This window comes from Diabrotica undecimpunctata, chromosome 1, assembly GCF_040954645.1.
Source record: "Diabrotica undecimpunctata isolate CICGRU chromosome 1, icDiaUnde3, whole genome shotgun sequence".
In the NCBI taxonomy this organism is placed as follows: Eukaryota; Metazoa; Arthropoda; class Insecta; order Coleoptera; family Chrysomelidae; genus Diabrotica; species Diabrotica undecimpunctata.
In genome coordinates, this window is record NC_092803.1 from 164,516,421 (window position 1) to 164,531,072 (window position 14,652).

Below are 14,652 nucleotides of genomic sequence, written 5' to 3' on the forward strand. Positions count from 1 at the left end.
AGTCAATCAGCATTTACAGACGTTAAATGTCCAAAAGTAATCGCGAACTACAATAAGAATATGGGAGGTGTAGATATTCTTGATCAGTCCATAGAATACTACCGGTCCTTCATCAAAATGAAAAAATTTACTCTAAAAGTCATTCTTCATTTTTTTGACCTTTCAATTTCGAATGCTTGGCGATTGTACGTATTAGAATCAATTGCAACAGGAGCACCCAAAAATAAAATAATGGACTTATTGGAATTTCGAATGCAAGTGGCAGATGGTCAAGTCAATGCCCCAGAACGTAAAAGAAGAACTGATATTGATCAACAAGATGAGAACCTGTGCCTGAATACGTCTAAGTTCCGTCGACAGAACCTACCTTCTATGGTCAAAAGGTATGACGGGTATGACCATCTTCCATCATTAGATGAAATAGAGAGTCCAATATTGTGCAGAATGGAACGTTGCAAAAGTAGATCTAAGATACTATGTACCAAATGTAAAGTTTACCTTTCTTTGTCTAGAAAACAAAACTGTCTGCAGGCTATCATACAAAGTAGATATGTTTCAAAATAATTTTTGAGTATTTTTATTATTTTTTAAGGAAAATCATTATTTTTTTGTTATAATTTGATTTACCTTTAATATCTAAAGTGACAACTTAAAAGTTCGCACTACTATAAATATTAATTAAAAATATGTTTTCTATGAAAATATTTGTTTTGTACCATTTTACAATAAAAACCTGACGCAGTCACGATCGTGCACTAAAGCAGTTTAAGTCTGAACATCACGATCGTGCTGGATCCCCCTACGCTAAGGGAGACGAGGGGGGTTTTTTTAAATATTTATTTAGAGTACCTTATATAATAAATAAAGATGTTCAGTAGTAAAAATCTTAATTTCAAAAAATAAAAAATCAAACCTGAAAGGGATATAGGTACGTTTTAGAACCTTTAAATATCTGTATACGAATTTTATGTGAAATCAATGGCTTTTATCTCAGATAGTATGTATTAGTATGTGCTGTTCTTTCTCACTTATAATAAAGAAATCTAATTTTTTATGATACTTGCCTTTTTTGTCATAAGTGTACATAAATGTACCTATATATTAATTTTACAAAAATCACAGAAGTTAAAATGACAAACCAAAAAAGCACCAAAATGTCCTTAGTAATTAGATACATTGGGTACACATAAAACATCGTGTATTTTTTCTCCCATCCATACACAAAAAGAGTGGGCGCTGAAGCCGAATACCGAAACCTATCATCAAGAAAGCCATTAGTTTTGATGTAGAACTAGTTGTGAGAGTTATGTCTTGATTTTGTAGCGTTCCACATTGCAGGCGCGATGTTTGTTCAGATATAAATAAATAAATTATTTACAAATATCTCTGTTGTAATTATGTTTTGTCTCAATGAAAGGTCAGTTATTTTCTTGGAATACTGATATTACGGACGGACAGAAGACACGAAAATAAAAAGTAAGTCCAATATTTGTTACTTTAGAATAAAAAAGTTACGCAAAGTATAAAATTATGAAATTTTAATTAAATGTTTTGCTAAATTCAAATATTTTTGTTTAAACATATCGTTTGTGTTAGCTTTACTATGCATTCTTTAGTTAAACCAAGTAGGTTCCTGATAAAAGTCTTAGTCCACATGTTTATTAAAAACAATTTCCAATAAGTTATTATTTAGATAACTGATATGAAAAATATTTTAACTCACTTATGTTTTCTTTAGGCGATAGCCTTGTAATAGATTTTAGATCACATTTTTTTCCTTTTTTATCATTACGAGATTTTTAGTACTTTTCTTAAATCTATTTTTATAAATTTATTTTTTTAAATTTTTATTTACGTAAAGTATTTAGTTATCAAATTAACAAAATGTTTTCTAATAGATGCTTTCTATTATAAATTTATGATTGGTTCCTTCTTTATATTTTTCTCATTTCGGGTGAGAGGTTATCACTCACTCATCACACTATCTTTCCCATAGTGATTCTACACTGCCTCTCCCAAGAGAAGGTTAAGTTCCTGCAATTTTAATTGTTTGTATTATACATATATATATATATATATATATATATATATATATATATATATATATATATAAACAACACAGTTTATTAGGGCTGCAGTCAGTAGGTTTGGCCGGGATGTTATAGAAACACTCTTTTGACTTTTGGTCGAGCTTTCGGAATTCTTTTATTCCTTCTTCAAGACACTGTAATTAGAAGTAAGTGTAAATATTTACAACATATCTCAAATTGTCATTACAACTTACTAGTCGTTGAGATTATTTTTCTAAAGCTACGACACTCAACATTAAAAACACACATATAAAATATAACATTTAAAATAATGGACAATATACATTTTAAAATTTAGTTGGAAATTTAAAATTTTGTTAGTGACACCTTTTCATGGTGTGTTTTGACTGATCCATGGAGAACAGAAAAAAAAACAAAAATAGTGTGATTAAAAAGTAATTAGGAGTTCTTGCTATTATATTAATGGAAGTAGTATCTTAAACCTGTCTTGATAGTGTGCAACATGTTTTGTATGCAGGTATATTACGGTGTATTATATGTGTGTTTTTAATGTTGAGTGTCGTAGCTTTAGAAAAATAATCTCAACGACTAGTAAGTTGTAATGACAATTTGAGATATGTTGTAAATATTTACACTTTCTTCTAATTACAGTGTCTTGAAGGAGGAATAAAAGAATTCAGAAAGCTCGACCAAAAGTCAAAAGAGTGTTTCTATAACATCCCGGCCAAACCTACTGACTGCAGCCCTAATAAACTGTGTTGTATGTTTATATCGACAGTCAATAATATCCAGTATTTCTTGTATTATATATATATATATATATATATATATATATATATATATATATATATATATATATATATATATATATATATATATATTCAGGGATTCTACAGTATTCACTGCCTTCTCTCGCTCAACCGTTTCCATCTCTCTCTGTTTTCCATTCTCCATCGTTTAGGCCTCTCTTACTCATGGCGTCGTCTACTTCGTTCCTCCAGGATTTTCGGGATCGTCCTCTTTTCCTACTTCCTATGGGTCTCCATTCGGTTATTCTCTTTATCCATCTGCTGTCGCTAGTTCTTCTTACATGTCCATACCACTTTAGTCTTTTTTGTTCTATATATGTTAATATGTCTGTTTCTATTGATGCTCTTTGCTTTATTTCGTCATTACTTCTTCTATCCATTCTTGTTACTCTGCAGCATCTTCGCAGGCATTCCATCTCTGTTGCTACTATCTTACTGCTGTTTTTCTTGTTTATGATCCAATTTTCAGTCCCACATGTCATAATACTTCGCACTAATGTTTTATAAATCTGTGTTTTTGTCTTCATATTTAGGTGTCTATCCCACCATACTGAGTTAAGTTGTCGGATTGCTGATGTTGTTTGTCCTAATCTTTGTGTAATTTCTTCCTCCAAGTATTTGAATTTATCCTTTCCTTTGATTGTTACGTTGTCATCAATCTGTAGATCTTCTATGTCTTCTTTACTTGTAGATAGGTACTCTGTTTTCGCGAGGTTAATATCTAGGCCAGCCTTGGTATATTCTTCTTGTAGTTTCTTCATCATGTAGCTGAGGTCGTCTTGGTCTTGTGCAATCACTACTTGATCGTCTACAAAGCTTAACGTATATAGGTATTCGTTCCGTACCGGTACTCCCATGCCTTCACATTTTCTTTTCCATGTAGTCAAGGCTTTCTATAAGTATATTTTGAATGGGGTTGGAGATGTGGAACAACCCTGCAGGAGTCCTTTTGTTGTGGTGAAGTCTTCTATGATTCTTGTTCCCATTTTAATGGACACTTTATTTTCTTTATACAGAGCTTTTGTAGCTTCTATGAGTTCCGTCTGTATTTCTAATTTGTACATTGCCTCCCATAGTTCTGACCTTGGTACAGAGTCATACGCCTTTCTCAGGTCCACAAATGCCAAATATATATCTCTATTTTTTGATTTTTTCTTTTCCAACAGTTGTTCCAGTGTGTATATGTGGTCCATGCATGATCTTCCTGCCGTGAAGCCTGCCTGATCCTCACCGATTTTGCCTTTTATCGCTTGCTCTATCTTTTCTCGCAGTATCTTCCCATATAATCTTCCTATTGATGATATTACGCTTATTCCTCTGTAGTTTTCGCATCGTTTTCTATCTCCTTTCTTAAATATAGATGTCATATATGCTTCCGTTCATTCCTTTGGGAGCTGCTCTCCATTTATGGCTTTCTGAAATATCCATTGTATCATCAATTGTTTTGTTTTTATCTATAATCATTCATTTGTCTTGTCAACACTACAAACTCGTGTAATATCTTCATTTTTTCATTCCAAATAACTTTCCAGCCATTTTTAAATATTTTTGAAGAAAAGTTTCTATACTGACGTTGTATTACATTTTTTGTCTCTAGTAAAATGCTGAGGTGAGCGTCATTGAAGTAGTGCCACGACACGGCGTCACGGAAGTAGCGCCACGAAATAGCGGTTTTCACGTACTCACTACTCTCCATCAATTCGTTTTTAGTCATCATCTATTTATTCTTAGAAGGTTTAAATTAAAAACTGCATCAAAATACCTAACAAAATACAGTATTAAATAAAAAGTAAATCATTAAAAGAATATCTGTCAATAAAAGATGTAGTACAAACAGAAAAATAAAAGAGCGATACTAGAATTCAATAAATGTCATTCGATTAATAACAATATTGAATCATCTGTTTAATTTTTTATGACACTTCTCGCTTTAAAATAATTTCATATAAATACAATGTCGGATTTTTACAATTTATTAGTTCAACTATTATTGTGTTAAAGTGCGACAAAAAAATTATTAGTAAAACCAACATTTTAAGTTGGATTTACGCGACGAGGGGAGTCCGTTGTATCCGTTGTTCAACATGTAAACTTTTTCAATTTTATTAAATTATATAAAAAATCTATAGAAATAATAAATAAATAATAAAATAAGTTATGAATTTGACTTTTGTTTTCCAAAACTTCCACAAAATTTATTAGAAAATCTTATCACTACAGCTATTTCGACAAAGTGCCTTTCTCAAGCGATCTATTTTTGGTATGTGTATAACACTTTATAGTCTATAACGAAATAAATTGAGGAGGGTAGAACTGTTTGTCTGAAGTTGGTCATGCAGAATTATGTCTGTGTTTTTTAATTTGTTAATTTCCATAGATTCTAATAAAGAGAGCTTCTTTATTTTGGATGTGAAGAATTTGAAATGCGTCATTAAAATAATGATTATGATTTAGAAGGTGAAGTTCGTATGTAGAATTTGTTTTTTTGTTATTGAAAGCTCTTTTATGTTCTGCTATACGTTTGTTAAAAGTTCTACCAGTTTGACCGATGTAAGTTTTTGGGCAGTCAGCACATTTAAGTTTGTATACACCACTGTGTAAGTGCTTTTTATTTTGGCTCTTGTTGTTTTTAATATATTTGCCTAAGTTGTTTGTTCTAAAAGCTGGTGTTATCCCTTTCTTTTTATGTGTTTGGTTATTTGTGTTGATATTTTCCCTGTATATGTAATCTGAGCAGAAGGTACTGGGTTTTTTCTCTGGTAGTGGAAATATTAATTTCAGGGCTTTCGTGTGTAGTTTTTGATTCAGATTTTTATTAATTGTTTGCTCGTCGTATCCATTGTTTACTGTTATTTGCTTAATGATATTTAATTCTGTCTCAAAGCTGTATTTTGACATCGAAATTTCTGTTAATCTATGTAACAGGCTATGATAGGCTGCCAGTTGATGTTGTGTTGGGTGGGATGATGAATTGTGTATAGTCGTGTCAGTATGGGTAGGTTTATGAAATACGGAGAACTCATGTTTGTGTTTATGTCTAAATAAGTAATAATAAAATTACTTTATTCAATTTTAAAAATATTATTTAAATTTTAAAAATACAGATAATATGGTATGAAGCTTCGGGCTAGTCTACAGTACCTATCGCCTACTGTACCACTTTTTTTCTTCAACATTTAGAACTATATTCTATAGTTCTAAATATGGATATCTCTCCAAATTTTTTGGGAGAACTTCCTAATCGTTGAAGCTGGTGCATATTTTGATCTAAAATTAACGTTCACATACACTAGATATCAGAAATCTACAATTGGCTACATCTTGACTAACAGGCATTCAAGACAATAAATTCAGCCAGTATAATTAGCAACCATAGTATGCTGTTGGGTAAAATTAGGGTAAAATTCAGATTAAAAAATAACCCATATTCAGCGATTAAAGGACACAAAAAATAATATGATGAAAGAGTTGCTGGTGTGAGCACATATTCCCTAACATATACATTTCCCTGACATTCAAAAAAATAATACGTTTTGTGTACCATATCTGTTTTATCGACAAATCCAGAAGGTAATTAGGAAGCAACAAAGATATAAGTCAACTAAGAATGAAAAAAAAATAATAATAAAAAAGAAAATAAAAAAATAAAAAAAAATAAAATAAAAAAATATAAGAAATAAGTAAATAATAATTAAAAAAAAAATAAATAAAAATAAAAAAAAATAAGGAACTTGGACAGTCCACAGTAAAGTAGCTATTGAATTAAATAGATAGCTGCAGAAGAGTTTGCTGTGGAACTCTGAGGACCTCATTACCTATTTTATATATAAATAACTAAAAAGTACCTAATAGAAAAAAAAACTAGAAACAAATTACCAAAAAAAAAAAGACTTAGTAATAGATTTAGGATAAGATTGTATAAGAAACAATGACTAATGAAAAAATGAGTAAAAATTGTAAGATTGGCGAATGGATTTAGTGTCCGCAGTCATAAACACAAACAAACAACAACAACAACTAAGAATTAAATGAATATCTAGAATTTTATTGAAAAATAATAAATAATAACATTGAAATTCACATCTAAACATATTTTTTAAATTAATACCAAACTTTATAACAAAAAGTTTATATCTTATAGAATAATATAAGTGTGACGTTTATTTCTAAGTAGCTTAATTTTTAAAACGTTAAGTCAAAGTTCATGAAATGTTTATGTTTTATTTACGTTTTCAATGAATAGTTCATATTTTTCTGTTGATAATAGTTCGCTATAATATATACAGGGTGGTCCTTAAGTAATTGTAAAAACAAAAACCGTAGATTCTGCGCTTTAAAATATTACGATTTAAGCCAACTTGCTTTAATAAAATATTGATATTAAGAAAGATACAGGGTGTTAAAGTGGAAATTTAAAATTTTATTTTTCACTATAACTTTTACGTTTGTAAATATTTTTAGACAAAAATTTACAATTGGATGCTATTAAGTAGGTTAAAATATAATGTTATGCATACTTTAATGTAACTGATAGAGGGCGCGACATATGTCACATGTGTGGCATAAATTTGAGCTTAACTTTTTTGCTCTTTAAGTTAGCTCTATTTGTGTTAAAAAATATTAAAGATACATTAGTTTTACAAAGAAAAGGTATACTTATTAGTAATCTCAAAATTCAACCGTTTTCGAGATAATCGCATTTTATAAGTCAGCTGTATAATAATATTTGTGCGGTAAAGCACTGAATATCTGTAGATAAGCATAATTCATAGTTTATTCTAATTAAAACAACTCAAAGATCATAATGTTACATCACAAAATGTCTGCTATTATGGCTGCTAAATGTCTTATTGGAGAAAATATTCTTCATCTTCTTCTTTAGGTGCCGTTTCCGTATTCAGACGTTGGCCGTCATTATTTTTACAATTTCCCTTTTCTATCGCTTCTTAAGTTTCTATAATGGCGTTGTATTACTTTTTCTCTATTGTAAAATGCTGAAAACCCAAAATATGTGGTTTATGCAAGATGTTATACCTCCACATTCTAGAAAGAAGGCAGTGAGAACATACTTAAATACAACTTTCCTGAACGTTGAATTGGTCGTGGTAGTCATATTCCTTGGCAATGTGGTGAGATATTGATATAATTATTTAATTCATAAAAAATTCCAAAGGAATACTTATTATTCATTACACAGTAAACACACAGGCAATTTAATTCAATATAATATTAGTTCGTTAGTAAATCATAATAGTCCATTTGTTCGAGATGTAATTATAGTTACTCGTAAGCTGTAACGTAATCATATAAATAAGTAATGTCATCGATAGGTTATTCCATGTGTATATAAGTAACCAATAAACGAGAAACATCACAGTTTAACACATTATTTAACCTCTGCGACAAATAAGATATAGTTATACAAAAGAATATATTCATCCATTATACATTATAGCCACCACGTAGCCCAGAATTTATTCCGCGTGATTTTGGTGTATGGGGCGCATTAAATCAAAGTGTTTATAAGAATCCCATAAACATTCGCAACCAACTATGGGAAGAAATAAATACTGCAGCAGTTTCTTTAGAACCAATGATGCTAGTTAATATGAGACGATCTTTTATAGAATATATTGACAAATGAATTAAAGAAAATGGTAGTCATATCGAACAGTTACTTTGACAAAAAGTTATGTTATTTAGTTTAACTATTTCTTAATTTGGTTTGTAAACAAAATGTTTTGATTATGACTTTAATTTAACATAAAACGTAAAATCCTATTATTCTGTTATTTTGTCAAATCCTATTATTAATTATCCTGCTAATATATTTATTTTATTTAATATTTCGTTTAAACTATTAACTTTATTAAAGGTATTTTATACCAAAATCCCGCTGGGCTCATGGACATCTACTTCTGTAGGTATTTTTTCGGCGCTGTACCTACATACCTGTTTGGCTGTATTCAGCAACCATCTGCCTAGACACTGATTAGATGTGCAATCAGTCTGTATTTTTATTTGTATAATTGTTGCTGCCTGTTGTTGGCGTGGATATTTTCTTGGAGTCTGCTGCTAAAATTTTTCGGCTGTCTCTCTCAGTTGTGTGTACTAGAGCCTTTCTTGGATGGTAACATTTGTTACCCTATCCTGCCATTGTTATCTATCGATGAACCTGTAGCACATCGTCTCTGTTCTTTCTAGTTTCTTCCAGTTAGTATCTGCTGCAAAACTCCACACTGATAGTGTTAATAACGTCGCACTCTAATGTAGGCCTGACAATTATATCTTCTTGGCTTTCCATAGAGAGATGGTCTTGATTATATATGGCTGGACGCTTTGTCGCTAATGCCTTCCTCTTGATTTGTTGCGTGTTTCTGATGAAATTGAATTTTCAGGTGAAGTGAACTTCCAGGTACTTAACGACGCCTTCCCCTTGGATTCGGTTCCCTTTTAGCCTGATTTCTTCTTTTGGGACCTGGCCTGGTAATTGAAGATGATTGGGTCATTTCTTCATTGATATTAAGTTTGCGTTTGTAGCTCTATTCTCTCAAGGTGATTTTCAAGTTTCTCGATGACTATTCTGTTATCTTTTGTCGCTGTGTAAATTGTCGCTTCTTGAATAATTGCATTCTAGACATCTTTTGGTCTACTGAAACCTGGAAAGTTGGGCTGGTCAGGTATGCTCTCTTCACATTGGAGGATAGAGCTTTTCTACATCATATGCTTTTTCTCTCTCCAATATGACCATTCCTGTACTTCTATTCCTGTTAAAATCGATTTTTGCATCGCTACTAATTCTTGCTAGTTTCAGCTCACAATTTCTTCCGTTTATAAATTCAAATTGGCATTCCCTTATAATTCTTCTTCTTTCCGCATGTTTGTACAGTCTGGTAAATATCAGTCTCTCCAATATTTCTCTTGGTGGTTCCAGAGGATCTCAGAGATATTGGTTTGTATCAGTATCAGCATGTATCAGTTTCCAGACTTTATTGCCAAAGCTCGTATTAATACCAATCGCATTAGTCATAGTCATAGTCATCTTTATTGATCCTTTAAGACATTCAAAATAAATGTATAGGATACGTCACTACAGAATTTGGTATAAAAAACATTAATGTGTATAATACAATATACACAGTGTAAAAAAAATTGACAAAACATAAAATATATAAAATAACATTTTTACAAGTAAAATATGAAGCTATTGCAGTTTGTCCTCAAGATATTCATTTATAGAATAATATGCTTTTCTTAAGAGTAAATATTTAACATTTTTTTAAATTTAGAGATAAGTGGTATTTCTTTCACCGTTTTTGGCAAATGATTGTATAAGGTCAGTCCCATATATCTGAAGCAATTTTGAAATTTGGATGTTCTGTGTTTAGGAACTCGTAAAGATTCAGCACTTCTTTTATTGTAGTAGTGATTGTCTGAATTTACTGAAAATGTATTGATTTCCTCTTTGACATCTTTGACATTATGATACCTAATTAGTTTCCCATTTATAAAATACTAAATACTAATGGAAAAATTTTACTGTTATTAAAAAAAATATATTTTAAATGCGAAATTCTACATTCCTTGATAAAATTTAAAAGGATTTGACGATGATATAATTTTTAAATTTTCTTCGTTCGTCTACTTGACTTTATTTGCCTTCTTTTTCAAATTGATGAGCAACTAATTTTCTGGTAGCAATAAAATAGTATTAACATTTATTTACCAAGCAATAACATACTTTTTCTTCATTTAATAAGATAAGGTTTTAATATGTATAAAATTATAAAATTGCGTCTGTCCTCCTAATATCACTTGTCTTTTGTTTATATTTGCACACAGCCCCAACAGTTAGTTCTATAAAATTATCTTCTAGGGATAAAATTGAATTATACAATCACTTATTTATGTTGGTTTTAATTTAATTCAAACTACGTAAAGAAATGGGCTATTGAAGCATTTTTGTATTGTTCCCTTCAGAATATTCGTGTTATTAGTGATCAGTGGGTAGTTTTTATCTCCGATAGTTTACATTTGGTGTTTTTGATTTGCTGGTAGGTACTGTTTACTGCAAATATTTGTTATTATTTCTAAACTAAATAAAAATTAATTAGTCTTCACATAAAGCAACTTAAAAATTACTTGCGAAATATATATTTGTTGTGACATGCTTTATTCTTTTTATTTTTATTCCAAAGAGGAGGGGGCTATCCTAAATAGGATTCCTCCAAAAGTTTTAATCTGGGGTCATCCCAACTTAATACCATCCACATTAATGTCTTCTATAAGCCTCTTCTATCAGACCTTTGGTCATCCTGCCCATTTTCTATAAAAAACTTGGAATTCCTCAAAACAAAACAAAAGTGAATACTCCGTTACTCGGAATTTTCATATCATTGTTTCATATCATCATATTTCTATCTTTGGTCATACGAATATTAGTCATATTCACTTACATATTTGGCCTAACCTAGATCAAAATGTTTTTTATGGACTTCTTCTGTACTCCTTTCACGAACTTAACACTTAGCAATTTTTCGTATGAGGTGTTTATCATTTCAATATAATTGTTTCAAATGTTTAACGACAAGTTCGGTGGGGTACATTTTCCCCAAAACTTGGTTCCGGGCGACCTAAATTGATTTAAGTAGACGTACAAGAAGATATTTTAACTCAGGTCACTATCGATCCCAAGATAAGTAGATATCTACAGATACTGTAATAAGTCGCTTTTCCATTCATAGTATTTAATATTTTCTATTTTGAAAAGATAAGAATTATACTTTACTTCACGACGGTACATTATTTATTACCATCTGATCTTCCACTGAGGTTGCAATTTTGTAGATATTTGCTTACTTTGCATAATAATAATCACATGCTTTTATCACATTTTATAAAATTTCTGTAAAAACCACTTTCAAACAAAATTTTCTGTTGACATTATTAGCAAGTACGTAATCAGCCCAAATGAGCTTCCCCCAAGAATGAATGGTGCAGAATACATACGTTTTCTTTAAAAGCACATGATGGAATTAATAAATGATATTTCTTCTAGGCTCACGTCCAAATTTTTGGTTTATGTATGATAAAGCACCAGCTCATTACACATTGGAAGTTTGAAATTACTTTAATTTACCTTTTCCACAAATGTGGATTGGTCTCTCAATTTGCTTGGCTCCCTCACGCAATCCTGAAATTAATTCATCCTTTAAATTAATATTTTTGGAACAATATTATTACACTTCTGTAAAATAACCTTTATTAAAACACCAACAGTATAACACTATTTGATGATTTGAATAATATAACAAATTTTATTCAATGACAACTATTCAAAAACTCAAAAAATACTACTGTTAGTTAATTTGTCAATTTTATGTTATATTTTCTGACGTTCCAGATATTACAAGATGTTTCGGGATTTTCTTAATACTAGATTCTAGATTTTTTTAATACTTCATCTTTTTCGTCAAGGGACTTTTTCTATATGGTATAAATCTTAAGGGAATGTCATAACACTGTTCCTTCCTTTAATTGTTCGCTTCGAATAACTGGTCTATCAGGGACCGACTGAAGCTAACAGGATGGATCAGTTCCTTGGTATGGAGCTAATCTCTTTATATGAACTACCTTGGGTATACTTCTTGCTAAAAACTAAATGCGGTAGATTAGATCGTTTCTTTTATGCAAGATGGTGTACGGGCCTTCCTAGTTTCATTGAAGTTTCGGACAAAGTCCTTTCTTACGTTTGGGATTGCATAACCATACTGATCACCTCTTATGAAAGTTGCCCTAGTAGCGTGCGTGTCGAGTTTGCTTTATCACTTTGAAGCTTCATTCAAACTTTTACGAGCAAATTCGTAGAATTTTTTTTTCAAATTTTTTATTCACATCAGGAATGAACGTTCTTCTTCGTTGAGAGGCAATCTTTCGAAAATAAGATCATAAGGAAGCTTCATTTCTCTTCCGGTAGTCATAATCTTACTTACTGACTTACTCCGTGGCGTTACAACCCTTCGAGGGTTTTAGCCGACTCGACAACATGCCTCCACTGTTTTCTGTCTTGAGCAACCTCTATCCAATTCTTCACGCCCATAGTGCTTAGGTCTCCTGCTATTTTATCTCGCCACCGGAGACGAGGGCGTCCGCGTGGTCTCCTTCCAGTTGGGACTTCCTCCCACACCAGTCTTACTGTTCGTTCGTCAGAATGTCTTCTGAGGTGTCCTGCCCATTGGAGTCTTCTAGACTTTATTTCTTTTATGATGTTGGCGTCTGGTTAAAGTTCGTCGAGCTCTTTGTTAGTTCTTATCCTATATTGTCCTGATGCTTCATCCAGCATAGGGCCAAAGATCTTCCTTAGGATTTTTCTTTCCCACACACATAGTCTTCTTCGTACGTCTTGTTAGTTGTTTCGATTTTATAAGGTTTTGGAGGGCAAAAAGACATCTGTTGCCGGCCTGGATCCTGTTGTTTATTTCTTGTGATCCGTTATTGTCTTCAGTTATTGTTGTTATAAGATACTTGAATTCTCTAACGCGCTCAAAGTTAAAGTCATCGATGGTGATGTTGTGACCTTGTTTTCGTTGATTTGGAGCCCCATCTTCTCTGGTTCCTTCTCGAACCTCACAAGTCTCCTTCATCCTTAATCGTGTGTTTCCTATTAGATCAATATCGTCTGCAAATGCCAGTAGTAAGTTTGGTCCTTCTCGATGAAATACTGTATTGGGTTTTTCGATTCTTGCACTTCTGATTATGTGTCCAGAGCTAAGTTGAAGAGTTGTGGTGAAACTGCATCTCCCTGTTTTAGTCCATTGTTTATTTCAAATGATCTGAGTATTGTTGTCCAACTCTCACCTTACATTGTAACCGTTCCATACACATCCGTATCAACCTGACTAGTTTTTTTGGAAAGTTCCTGCATCGCTGTCCACAGTCTGGCCCTGCATACTCTATCAAATGCTTGTTTAATATCCATGAACATCTGATGAAGCTCACGATCAAACTCCCAGCATTTTTCCATTATCTGTTTTATTGTGAATATCTGGTCAATGGTAGAGCGGCCCGGTCTAAATCCGCATTGATAATCTCCAACGATTCCTTCTGTGTATGTTTTGGTTTTTTCTAGCAGGATGTTTGCAAGGATTTTGTAGGTGGTGTTTAGCAGTGTTATTAGTCATCATCGATGGAGAATAACCAGTTGCTTTATGCTCGGAACTTTTATAGGCGACCAGGAATAGAGAATATAAAATTTTTTTCAATCTTTTTAATTATCAGCGACAAAAATTGAAAAATATTGACAAACAGTTCTATTATGTCTTTTGACATTTTCGTTTAATTGTGGATGGAGAGGTGTACTGCGAGGTTTCAGAATTCAAAAGATTTTCATTAATTCTTCCCATATTTCTTGTATAAAATTTTGTCTATCATCAGAATATAAATCTAAAGGAACTCCATGACTTCATACAATGTGTGTTATGAATGCTTCTGCTACTGTAGTCGCTTTTTGATTAAGAAAGAGTGCAATTTCAAGCAATTTTGAAAAATAATACATTTCGACCATTAAGTACTTGTTTTCTCTCTCTCTCTCTTATCGGAAGTGGACCACTGCAAGTCGTTCAGAAGGCTCCCGGAAAGATATTATTCTATTTTACCATGACTTCTTGTTCTAGGACCTTTTCTACCGTTACATAAATCGTATTTGGCACACCAATCTCCTACATCTCATTGGCAACTGTTCTTTTAACTCCAAAATGTCCTCCAGAAAGGCTGCTCTGAAGTTTTTTCAACAC

General features: G+C 31.8%; 1 protein-coding gene across 2 annotated transcripts in view; it reads left to right on the forward strand.

Moving 5' to 3' along the window:
- Positions 1 to 1,272: 1,272 nt before the first annotated feature.
- ZnT77C (Zinc transporter 77C) overlaps positions 1,273 to 14,652 on the forward strand; it is a 102,537-nt gene continuing 89,157 nt past the window's right edge. The window contains exon 1 of one of the 2 annotated variants that reach the window (XM_072520411.1): positions 1,273 to 1,476. The gene's annotated coding sequence lies outside the window, so the exon portion shown is untranslated. Of the gene's footprint in view, positions 1,477 to 10,726; positions 10,915 to 14,652 lie in introns of those variants that run through there. The other variant, XM_072520410.1, reaches the window with a different exon arrangement.